Source organism: Hordeum vulgare, chromosome 1H, assembly GCF_904849725.1.
Source record: "Hordeum vulgare subsp. vulgare chromosome 1H, MorexV3_pseudomolecules_assembly, whole genome shotgun sequence".
Classification (NCBI taxonomy): Eukaryota; Viridiplantae; Streptophyta; class Magnoliopsida; order Poales; family Poaceae; genus Hordeum; species Hordeum vulgare.
This window is the reverse complement of record NC_058518.1, coordinates 73,443,749-73,456,885: the sequence shown is the minus strand read 5'-3', so window position 1 is coordinate 73,456,885 and position 13,137 is coordinate 73,443,749.

The window sequence follows — 13,137 nt, the reverse complement described above, 5'->3', positions numbered from 1 at the left end:
ATCGTTGAAAGATGTACTCCCTCCGTTCCTAAATATAAGTCTTTAGGAGATTTCATTAGTGGTCTACATACGGAGCAAAATGAATGAATCTATATACTAAAATATGTCTATATACATCCGTATATAGTCCACTAGTTCAATCTTTAAAAAGACTTATATTTAGGAACGGAGGGAGTATTCATTAATTAGTGATCTTGACAAACCTGGCTAGCGATGGAAAAAACGAAACGGGCTGGCTAATAGCGAGGGAGAGAAGCTCCAGGTGAGGGGAGCATGTAGCTCGCTATAAGTGAGATTTAGCTCCCACGGTGCCTATGTCTCAGAGAAGTGGTGTAGACTCATTTTTTGCCTTCATTGTTTGCTTTCTTTTACACTTGCTAGAACATACGCAACCGAGAACCTTCTAAAAGAAAGATACCATTAGCGTGTAGGAATTTATCTGGCTTGAATTTCACTTTCCTGCATTCTTTAATTCCTATGGGTTTTTATCCTGCGTTCCAAATAGGCCCTTAAATTATTCGTCTATTTTTCTTTTTTGCCCTATGACTCATGCAAGCACATGAAAGTAAATACAAAATTTTAGATTGTAGAAAAACAGATACTAAAATGGAATGAAAATTTGAAGTAAACAAAAAAGGGCAAATGGTATTAGACTAGGGAGTGGCGGAGCATCCTTGCCTTCCTATGTGGTGGCACTGGCACCCTCCTCTCTTTCTTGCATGTATACCTACATGCTTTTGTGTCTCGTAAAGGTAGTGTGTGCATGCATGTGTTTATAAAAAAATGGCCATGTACCTGTTTGTTAGGGTCTGTATCTAATTATTTTTTTTGTTTCTCCTTTTATTTTTTGTTGCCTTTTCTATACTCCTTTTCTTTTCTTGGTTTTCTTTTAGCTTATTGTTATGATTATAATTTTCTTAAATGATTAAACTTCTTTTTCTATTCCATTTCCCTTTTCATTTTTTGTTTCCAATATATTATTTTTTTAAAAATATATTTTTTGATAAATACCTGAAAAATCTGTAGTAAAATGTGTGGAAACCTTTTGAAAACTACATGAATATTTTTATAAAGGGCGCAACACTTTCAAAACTGCATAAACATGTTTTGAAATAGGAGTACACTTTTTTAGTTATACGATTTTAAGAAACACAAACAATTTTTAAAACTATATGGTATTTTAAGTTGTGAACTTATTCTGAAACTATGTGAAGTTGTTTATAATACGTGGGCAATTTTTAATTTCTAGAGAACTGACATGTGGTAGGATTGTTAGGAGGGCAATGGTACCTTCAGCGTATTGTTCCCCTTAGATGAAACCGGTTTGACACTTTGATGTCTCATAAAGGTAGGTTGTGCATGTGTGCGTGTGTTTATAGGAGCGTCTGCATGATATTTGTGAGTGACTGTTTTTGTGAGTGTCTGCGTTTATTTTTTTTATCCTTTTCCCTTTTCTATTTATATTTTTTGTTCCATTTTGTTTGCACACATATATTTTCTTGGGTTTTATTTTTTGCTTATTGTTATGATTTAAATTTTCTTAAATTATTTTTTCTTCCCTTTTCTATTTCTTGTTGTTTGTTATTCTTATTTCTTGTTTTCTTCTTCTTATGTTTTCGTCTTATTTCCTTTTCCATTTGTTGTGTGTTTCCTATATATTATTCATTTTAAATTTACAAATTTTCCTGATAAATAAAAGGAAAATTTGTAGCAAATTATGTGGAAACCTTTTAAAAACTACATGAATGTTTTTCCTGTATATTTATGACATTTTATTAAACTACATGAACATGTGTTGAAATCATCGGAAAAAATAACGCACTCTATCATTGCTAATAGTATGAAATAGTGTTTTTAGAATTGTGTCACTAAATAACTCGGTGCACAAAGTCTCGTTAATAGCATGGTATAGCATGATATAGCATACTAAGAGTGTATTTTAAAGCCGATGCTATTTTGCTATAGTGCGCTATTTTTCGTTGGTTGAAATAGGAGAACACTTTTTTAGTTATATGATTTAAAAACGTTTTTTAAAATTTTATGAACTTGTTTTAAAGGTGTGAACACTTTCTAAAACTGTGCAAACATGTGCAAATACTTGGAAATATGAGCATTTCTAAATATGTGGAGAATTTTTAAATTTGCATGGAGTTTTTCAAAAACTTGGAACTATTTTAAATTTATTCAACATCCTGGAAAAACTGTGCAAACATCTTTTTAATTACAAGACCAGAATTTTTTACCCAGAATATTTTCATAATGACAGATTGTTCTTCTAGTGGAAGGCCGCGTTCTCGTCGATAGTGAAACGCCTTTGATGACTTTGTCAATCTCGGTACCCGTCATCTCAGTGTCTTGGAGATGATCATAGGGATAGATTGTGTGTGCATGTATTCATAGGATGTGTGTCTAACCAGTTTGTGAGTGTCCCCATCTGTATTTCTTCAATTTTGAATTTTGAAAACAATATTATCATATAAATTGACAATCTTATTTCCCTTTTGGGAACTTATTTTTTGGTTTTGTTAGCTTGCTTTCTTCCAGCTTTTTCTTTGCTTTTATATTTAATTTGTTTTTGTTTTTTTTCTATTTTTATGGCTTTGTTTGATTTTTATTTGACCATTTACTATTTTACTCTTATATTCAATTTTTGTTATGATTATCATTTTCTGAAATGATTGAATTTGATTCAACTTTCCCTTTTCCTTTTCCTTTTTTCTTTTGTTCTTCTTATTTTCTATTTTCTTCTTTCTATTTTTATTTTTTGATTTCAATTCCTTTTCAGATTTTCGTGTTTCCAAGATATTGTTTGTTTTAATAGTAAACAAGGACAATTTGTAGGAAGATCCATGGAAATCTTTTAAACTCTACATGTTTTTTTTCTAAAGGGTGCGACACGTTTTAAGTCATGAACATGTTTTGAAATAGGAGAACACTTTTTAAAATACAAGATTTAAAAGATGAAAACTATTTTTTAAAACTACATGAACTTTTTTTAAAGGTGTGAATGATTTCTAAAACTACATGAATATTTTTTTAAATGGGTGGAGAAGTTTTTTAATTTTATTCGAATTTTTGCCTACATGACTAGTATTTTGAACTAGATGACCAGAAGTTTTAATTACATGACTACAATTTTTAGCCCAAAATTATTTCTAAATGTATAGACAAGAAAAAATGGAAAATATAATGTGATAAAAGTAAAATAAAAAATAGAAAACCTATGATATTGCAAAAACAATAATTGATTAATCGCTATGGCTCGTCGCGGGGTATTGCGGTCAAGAGTCATGTGCAATGCCCTTTTGTGTAAGGCCTTGATTGGAAACCCCGTAAGTTACTATGACGACAAAATTTGTACCGATGTATTCTACCAGTCCACAAAAGAAACTAGTATTTTACACGTGGGTACCTAAGCACGATTCCCATTCCTTTTGTGTTTTATGGGCTAATGTTCGTCGTCTTGTAGAGGGTGTCAATCTCATCATACGTCAGATTGCCGCCGGCTACCGCTGCCTGACCTAAAGACCATATGTCGTTGTATAGAGGAGGTCTACGCACACGTTCTATTCATGTTCGGAGCGGCATTGCGAAAACAAGATTGTTTGCCGGCTTGCGGCACAACCATCGTTACCACCAGCTCAACCTTGATTTGCTCAGGCACACCCATGCACCAATGGCATCCTCGCCAACCGTCCTTTCTAGAGAGACCACCCAACAATTGCGTCCTCCATCGCCATCTTTGCAGCCAAACCAAGACTGTAGGTCATCGCAACCTCAACCAACCCACCGGTGGCGAGAGCTCCAGTTGTGGGGTAACGGCCACCGCGACCATGAGGTAACCAAATGCCCCTTTAGGACCATGACCCCTAGTTAATTCTGAATGTCCATCTTGACAATGTATGCGCTCGTGCTCGTCTCGATATTGATCGAAAGATCGAGATCGAGAGAGAGAGAGAGGGAGGGAGGGAGGGAGGGAGAGAGGGAGGGGGGAGGGAGGGGAATAACAAGGAAACCCAATTGTCGAAACAATATATCTAAAACCAGTAAAATAAGTTTATATTTTTAGAAACTCGCAGAAGAAGAGTGCAATCTAGAAAACATATGTAAACGTATGCCCCAAAACGACCGACCAATCACGTAAATAAAGACCATCTATTTGGGAACTCATCAATGACGTTTACTCTGTCCAACAGACGTGCGCTGCACAGTGATTCTTCCGACTAGGCCAGCCCAGCAGCACGTAGATAGAGAAAACCCTGAAAAAACACACAAAGAGTGGAAAACCAGGAAAATAAAACAGCGAAGGTGATCAATCGAACAAGTGACCTAGGGGTTGTCGAGTGTAGTACCTAACCACGATAAGAAATATAAGCCGCGACATTTTTTTTATAATTGAACGTGATTGTTTTTAGATGGGACCACTTAAAAAAACACGAAGACTTGATGAAAATGTGAACATTTTATGGGAATCTCAAACAGTTTCTAAAACGAGAACAATTTTGAATTGGCGAAAAATTTCAGATAAACGTGAATGGTTTTTGAATTTTTTCTCAAAACAAGAACAATTTTTGAAACCCTGACCAAAATTTTAAAAAGCGAACATTTTTTGACATGATATTTTTTGACATGATATTTTTTGACAATATCTAATTGTGAACATTTTTTAGATAATCAAACAATTCTTAAAACAAGATACTTCAAAAAGTAGTAAACAAAATTTGGAGTGTGTACAAATTTTGATTTTTTGAACAATTTTTGAAATTTATGAACGTTTAATATAATATAATAATATTTGAAATTCTGAACATTTTTCAAATATTTTTTTTTAAATCAGGATTTTCTTTTTGAATTTCAAACAAATATTGAAATCCTGAAGAATGACAAATTTATGAAAAAAATAAAAAATAAAAAAAGAAAAGTAGTAAAAAGGAAACAGAAAAAATGAAAGAAACGAAAAAATAATAAATAGAAAAACCAGTAAAACAAACCAAAACAGAAGAAACAAAATTCCAGGAACCTTCTAGAATGTTCCCAAAACCGGTAGAAAATAGTATAGATTTTTTTTCGCCAAAGCTTGCTAATTGGTCGGCCACTAGATTGCTTGCTTGCTAGTTCCTATGTATTCGCTCGACAATTTGACGCAGTGGCATCAATTAGGAAATGCCATCTATTTATTGTTTTACAATTGTAATTATGTTCTACGGATGTTTTGTGTTGGAAAACGAGTTTCGATCGTGCCCACATCGGCAAAGTGTATCTCAAAGCTTATAAAGCATTGCTCACGAGAGTCCAACCCATTGAAATCGAGCCCACACGAGCATTTTGTGGGGCGTTAAGAGAAACGTTCCATTCGACCAGGTGCGGAAAATTCTATTTTGTGCTCTGTGCGTCAAATAGTAGACCGATCGCACTACATCTTTTTCACAGGGTCAGGTCAGCTTGTCTGCTACTCTGCGTGTGTGCTTGGTTTGCGTGAATGTCAGGATCTGAAGATAGTCAAAACAACTTCAGTGAGCCCAGTGCTGAGATGGACTCAGGCACTAGTCGTGAGAGGACACCTTCTGACCCAGGTACTCCCAGCTCCCATGGCTTGCCCAATGCAGCTACCGGGTCTAGAAGGAAGATCAATTCTGATGAAGAGGATGCTGACTTTGTTCGAGAGAAATCTGTTCCTCAGAAGCAGAAGGAGAAGGCTATTGTCAAGAAGTTAGTGAGAAAAGAATATGCTTGGCCAGCTGATACTAGAGCCCGAGAGTCTGCAAGGCAAGGGATGACAGTTACCCTTGAGAGACCCTCTTCCAAGCTAGGTCAGAAGAAAGCCAGGAAGAGGACTATCCATGTTGTTGGAAGGCCAACCTCAATGTATGAAGACCCAGCAAAAGCTGCTGATATGAGGAGGAAGAAATCCCATGACTTGGATGTGAAGGTAACGGAGTTGACCACCACTTTTGGGCAGCTCTAATACGAAGTTGATTCTGTGAAGATTCCATGCTTTAGCAGTTCTGATGAAGAGTCGCCTCTTCGCACTACTACTCAGTTTAGGACCCACACAAGGTCAGCAGCTGTGCTAGTGCCGGAAGTAAGACCATCTTCATCAGCTCATGCCTCAACACCTTCAGCTTCAGCTCCAGCTCCAGCAACTATAGTGTCTACACCTCCAGCTCCAGGGAATTCTGTCGAAGCCTTTGTCGACGCTCTCCTGTCCACTCAATCATCTACTGCTGGAGGAGATCGAGCCCACAGAGACTATTAGTTCTAGATCTTTGAACTTTTTGGTAACTTGTTGCCAAAGGGGGAGAAGTGTATAGATCATTAGAGCTTCTAGAGAGAGCTTTTCCTTTTTATTTGCTCTCATTTTTTTTTCCAAATCTTTTGGTCTCATTGGATGACTTTATCAGTTTACATGTGTTTGATCATACAGTTTGATTGGTTGATGCTACTACGTTATTATCTTTGAGCTATCTATATGATGATCATTCACTTATTTGTTTGGTGTTATGTGCATTACTATTCATTCATATCATTTATGTGCACCACCAAGTTGTATGTGACCTGGAAGAGTAGCCCATGATACTAATCGATTGTGCATTTGCTTTCAAATGCAAATAATAAATAATGCACAAAATTATGGGGAGCTCTTGCTTTTGACATACTCCTCAAAGCGTCGATACTAATCATTGATTATATCTTTTTCCGAATCTTTGACCTATATGTTGTCATCAATTACCAAAAAGGGGGACATTGAAAGCACAATTGCTCCCTAAGGTGGTTTTGATAATTGGTCAAAACATATGCATCATTGGACTAATGAGCGTATTCAAGTATATTTCAGAAACGTTCAAAGTTGCCTTGGCTATAGGATTGTGAGGAGAAACCCCTTGATGCAAGGAAGGAAGAGCATTGGCTCAAGGTTCAAGCAAGAAGACTCTACATTTTACATTTGTGAGAAATGACTTCAAGTCCATAGGAAAGTCAATGCTATTAAAAGGGGGTGAGGTATTATGATGAATTGGTTGCTCAAGTGCTTCAAGATAGCCGCCAAAAATACTCAGCTGTTCTCCCACAAAATATATCTGTCCAAAGCCAAACTAGCGAAATCGGTGCCACCAACAAATTCCACTCGACCCTACCAATTCTACACTTAGATAGATCCTAAGCCAAACCACCATCTTGATACAACCAACATTCACATCCGTGCCACCGAGGTTCAGTGACCACCTTTCCGTTGAGAAGGTTTCAAGAATCGGAAATTCCGAGATTGAAACCAGTCTCACCGAGATTTAAAATCTGGTCTAGGTCATCGTTTCGGTACCACCGAGATGTATATATCGGTCTCACCGAGAATTCAAAACTTGCACATTTGGTGCAACTCGGTACCACCGAGATTTATTTCGGTGTCACCGAGTTGGGAAATAATGTTGTAATGGTTGGATTTTAGGGGTTGCCTATATATACCCCATCATCTACCTCTCATTCAGAGAGGAAGCACTCAGAACACACATATCATTGCCAGATCCAGTTTTCTGAGAGAGAGCCACCTACTCATGTGTGGAGATCAAGAGATTCCAATACAACCATTTGAAACTTGATCTCTATCCTCCCTAAGTTTCTTTCCACAAAATCAATCTCTCCTACCCATGCCAAATCTGTGAGAGAGTGATTGAGTGTTGAGGAGACTATCTTTTGAAGCACAAGAGCAAGGAGTTCATCATTCTACTGCATATGTTACCTTTTGGAGGGTGGTGCCTCCTATATTGGTTAGGTGTCGCTTGGGATCCTCCTACTTCATGTTGTGGATTTGAACCAAGAAAGTTTGTAAGGGAAAGGAGATTGCCTACTTCGTGGAGATCTACCGTGAGTGAGGCTAGTCCTTTGTGGACGTAAGCCATGGTGGAATAGACAAGACCACTTCTTTGTGGACCCCTTCTGGATAGAGCCCTTCATGGACTCTCGCATCCGTTACCCTCTGTGGGTTGAAGTCTCCACTAACATGGACGTATGATACCACCACCTATCAGAACCATGCCAAAACTCGTCGCCTCAGCCTTTGCGTTTGATCTTCCTACCCTCTCCTCTACATTACATTTGCATGTCTTTACTTTTCGCTGCTATACTCTTAGATCTGCATGTGTAGGGTGAACTTGACTAGTCATAATTGCTAAAACTGGCCCACAACTAAAATTGGGAAAAGGCTAAGTTTTTATCTTGTCAAGTAGTCTAATCACCCCCCTCTAGACATACTTTTGATCCTACAGTAAGCCAGTGGAGAGGGTTGGTGTCTCACATGTTGCCTCGTCGAGTAAAAACACTAAATGCCCGAGCTCACCTGAACAGGATGCTGAAGAGATGATGAAGAACCCACTTATAAAAAGAAGAGGAAGATACAGACTATAAAGCAAACAAAATGCCCTACTAAGATGATGGTGAAGCTTATAAATGACACATGGGAGGTTATCATCTTTGTTGCAGATCACACCCACACACTAATTGACAAGCCATCACTTCTCAAATACCTCCATTCTCACCAACGAATCCCACTTGAAGAGAAAAAAAAATTCTAACTCACCTTAGCGGCTGCAACTTGACAGCAGGTATAATACAACAACCCCACCCCCATCCCCACCCATTCCCCTCGCTGAAAAAACTTGGTGAAAAAAAGTGTTTATTATTCTTGCGTGGTGTCATTGCTTTTTTTCTTTGTTTTTGAATAAAAAAGGTTGTTAGGATGCGGCAACCCTCAGCAACAAACCTAACAACTATATACATTAAAAATTAGGCAACTCTCTCGAATTTTATGCAACTTTGATGATAACAAGGGAAGAAACATGACAAAAAGTGTCAGGATCTGGGGCAAGCCTGATCCAAAAAACCTGGCAACTTAAGGAGAAAATTAAAGAAACTCTGTTTTGATTTCTATACAAAAACGTGTACCCATCACAAAAATTGTATGTGAAAAACAATGTTGCCACGTTTCGTGTTCTATTTATAATATGAGTTGCTTCTGTTTCTATGAAAACAAGTTGCTTCCTACATTGTGGTTAGCAAAGTTTATTTGGTTTTGCTAGGCAGAATGATGATGATAATGTCGCCATACTATGGTTTAGAGCTGATTGTCCCTTTCACGTCTAAAGCCATCCATAACCACTGTTCAAAGCTGAATGCCGCAACTAAAGACGTAGACATTGAAGAGACACTCAACTAGTTTTGCAAGGTAAAGGAAACTGACCCAGGGTTCTTCTTCAAATGCAAGACGGACGCGGAAGGCAAGACAAAGAACTTGTTTTGGGTGGATGGTGTGACACGGAAAGCTTACGCGGATGCTTATCATGATTGTGTCTCATTTGATGCCAGTTATCTTACAAACATGTACAATATGCCATTTGCCCCCTTCATTGGCATCAACAGGCATGGGCAGTTGATATGACTAGCCGTTTGACACTTTTCTGGAGGCAATGGATGGGTTGGCTCCGGACAACATCAGCACGAACCAAGATGTTGTGATGGCACAAGCAATCAAGAGAAAGTTCCCGACAACAATTCACCATTATTGTCGTTGGCATATCATGAAGAAGGCGCAAGAGAAGCTTGGCTTTGTGTTGTCTAGGAACCCAGATTTGGTCAAAGACTTCAATGAATGTATTAATTTCAGCTCCACCTCAGCTGAGTTTGAAAGAAAGTGGGTTGCACTACAACTGAAGTATGAGGGGCTTATGCATGGCCACTTTGAGAAACTCTATGAATACCGGGCTACATTGGTGCCTTGCTACTTCAAGTACATGTTCTTCATGTTCCTTCAGTCGACGCAACGCAGCAAAGGCTTCAACGATGTCTTGAAGCGCTATGTGAACCCACACAAGTCGATCCTCAACTTTGTCAAGCAATACGAGAAGATTCAGGTGCACATACTTGTGAGCGAGTGTGGGAATGACTACCAGACTGAACATTTGGACACACAAAGGTGGTCATGTTTTCGTGTTGAGAGGCATGCCTACAAGACGTACACTAGGTACATCTATGTTAAATTCAGGATTGAGTTTGAGATGATTGGTCAGTACAACGTGCTCCCCTTGGAGTCAATTTCTATGACCTTGTGCCCAACACAGAAGTCGTTCCAATGTATAGTGTAAGGAAGTATCTAGTCACAGTGAGACCAGAAGCAACCATCTACAATTGTGATTGTTGCAAGTGGCATAGGGACGACCTACTTTGTTGCCATGTCTTGAAGATTTTCACCCACCTGGCATTGATGAGATACATGCACACTACACTTGCGCCGCAGGACGCAGGATGGGATCCCAAGTGCGCATCCGCCGAATAACGAAGGCCCTCCACCGGACTTGCCCGCTGAGTCGAAGAACCAAGTGCGCCAAGTGAACATGAGAATGGATTTTGCAAAGCTAGCCTAGAAGGCAACGACAAGTGATGAGACATTTGTTGTAGTTGCAAGGGACATGAAAGTAGCAGGCGTTGAGGTTACTAAACAGAACAATCTAAAGAGGAAGAAGCTGAAAGCAGCACGAGAAGCGGCCCAGTATAGGGAGGCATCAAATCCTAAAACCGTGAGTGGTTCAGGCCAACCTCCTGCCCCTGCCCCTATGGACCCACCCACGTTAGTCACAAAAGGAGGCACCTGCACGAGGCGCTTTGAATCCACTCTAGAGCTACACCCCCAAAAAAGAACCAGTGTACCATTTGTGATTCAATTGAACACAACGCTACAAAGTGTTCGGGGGAAATTGCTATGACGGCTGACACAAATGAAGAAAAGGACCCGTGGACTAGCAAACTAGAATGAATGGGAAAACATCAGTGACTATTAAAAAGGAAGCAACTATTAGCTTGTTTTTTAGCAGATGATAGAGAAAATTCAAGCAACTAACAATTTTAGTTTTATGTGCGCAAAACAAAGCAAGCGGTGGGATGTTTTGAAGGATCTTGTTTTAATTTTATGTGTTTAGTTACTTTGAATTCATAAAAAAGTGGACACTTGTAGATGGACGCTTATCATTTGTGTACCTAGTTCTTATTCATTTCTTAACTAGTTTGAGGATCTCCTGCCAGATAACCTTGCTGAGGTTGCACTTTATCATCGAGAATGTTATGAGCTTCCTTATGTTCGATATGTCATCTTGTCCATAGTCTGGGAGCCATGTCCCCATTCCATAATAGTGCGTTCATCAATGCGAATATCCCACAGTCACCTCTACAAACAAAAAAAAACAAAAAAACACATGAAAAAAACGTAGGTCCTGAGAACACTTGGAAAAAGCTCTGTCTTATAACAACAAGCACTGTAAGTTATGTAGTTGAAAGGACGTGATGTCGCCTAGGGGGGTGAATAGGCGCTTCAAAATAATTTCGGTTTAGGCTTGAACAAATGCGGAATAAAACTAACATTTAATTAGTCAAGCACAAAACCTAAAACAACTAGGCTCACCTATGTGCACCAACAACTTATGCTAAGCAAGATAAACAACTAATTAATAGCAAGATATATAACAAGAAACAATATGGCTATCACAAAGTAAAGTGCATAAGTAAAAGGCTCGGGTAAGAGATAACCGAGGCACACATATACGATGATGTATCCCGAAGTTCACACCCTTGCGGATGCTAATCTCCGTTTGGAGTGGTGTGGAGGCACAATGCTCCCGAAGATGCCACTAAGGCCACCGTAATCTCCTCACGCCCCTTGCACAATGCAAGATGTCGTGATTTCAGTAAGGGACCCTTAAAGACGGTCATCGAATCCGTACAAATAAGGTTGAGAAAATCCCCACAACTTAATTGGAGGCTCCCAACAACACCACGAAGCTTCACCACAATGGAATATGGCTTAGAGGTAATCTCAAATGCTCGGGGAAATCTCCACAACCTAATTGGAGACCCCGATGCTTGCCTGGAGCTTTACACCACGATGATTGAGCTCCAAGGTACCACCAAGCTTCTAGGACGTCAAAGCATCCACGAAGAAAAATCTCTAGGGTACCAAGAATCCAAGGGTAATAAGCTTCTCAAACTTCACTTCCACGTATCACCATGGAGAACTCAAACTTATGCACCAAATGCAATGGCAAGGGCACACGGAGTGCCCAAGTCCTTCTCTCTCAAATCCCCTCCACAACAACTAATGCTATGGACGAAAACGAGAGGAAGAACGAAGAAGAACACCAAGAACTCCAAGAATTAGATCCAAGGGGGTTCCCCTCACATAGAGGAGAAACTGATTGGTGGAAATGTGGATCTAGATATCCTCTCTCTTTCCCCTCAAAAAAGAGCAAAAATCATTGAAGGGATTGAGAGTTAGCAAGCTTTAAGAAGGTCAAAATGGGGGGAAAATACGAGCTCAAAACTGAGGGAAACCATTGGTGAAGAAGACCCCCCTTAAATAGGTCCCCACAAATCTGCCCGTTATGTGTAGAATAAAACAAGGGCGGTACAATCGGTGATGCGGGCGGTACAACTGTGCTACATAATATAGCGGTACAACTGCCCAAGAACCGCACCAAAACAGAACCTAGTCCTGTGGTAGTGCGGCACATGGCCAGTACAACCTCCAGACCAATTCTTGAGCAGTACAACCACTCCAAACACCAGTTGTACCGGTCGAGCGGTACAACCTCTGTTAGGGGCGGTACAACCTCTCGGTGAAAAATAGGTAACACAAAAAGAGCCATAACTTTCGCATACGAGCTCCGAAGTGAGCAAACTCAAGCTTGTTTGATAGCAAACAACAAGTATTATACAAACAATGAATGGTTATAGCAAGAAGAGGTAGTAAGAAAAATGCCAATGATATATAGATGTGAAACCTCTATGAATGAAGAACCGGCAAAAATTCTAACATTGAAAACATCATAGAAGATGCACATGAACTCTGTTTTTATGAACTTGAGCTTGTCATAAAGATAAACATAATCTCTACAACTCACAAGAGAACCACCAACAAGAACCAAGAAATATGATGCAAGGATGCAAATGCTTTGAGCTATCAACGAACAATACAATCAAGCTACTCACTTGAGAGCCCCCCTTGACACTACGAAAATATATCCTAAAATAGAATAACCTATCAAGGGCCACCACAAGAAATATGTCAACTTTTGACCTTCAATATTGGTCACTGAATGGTCG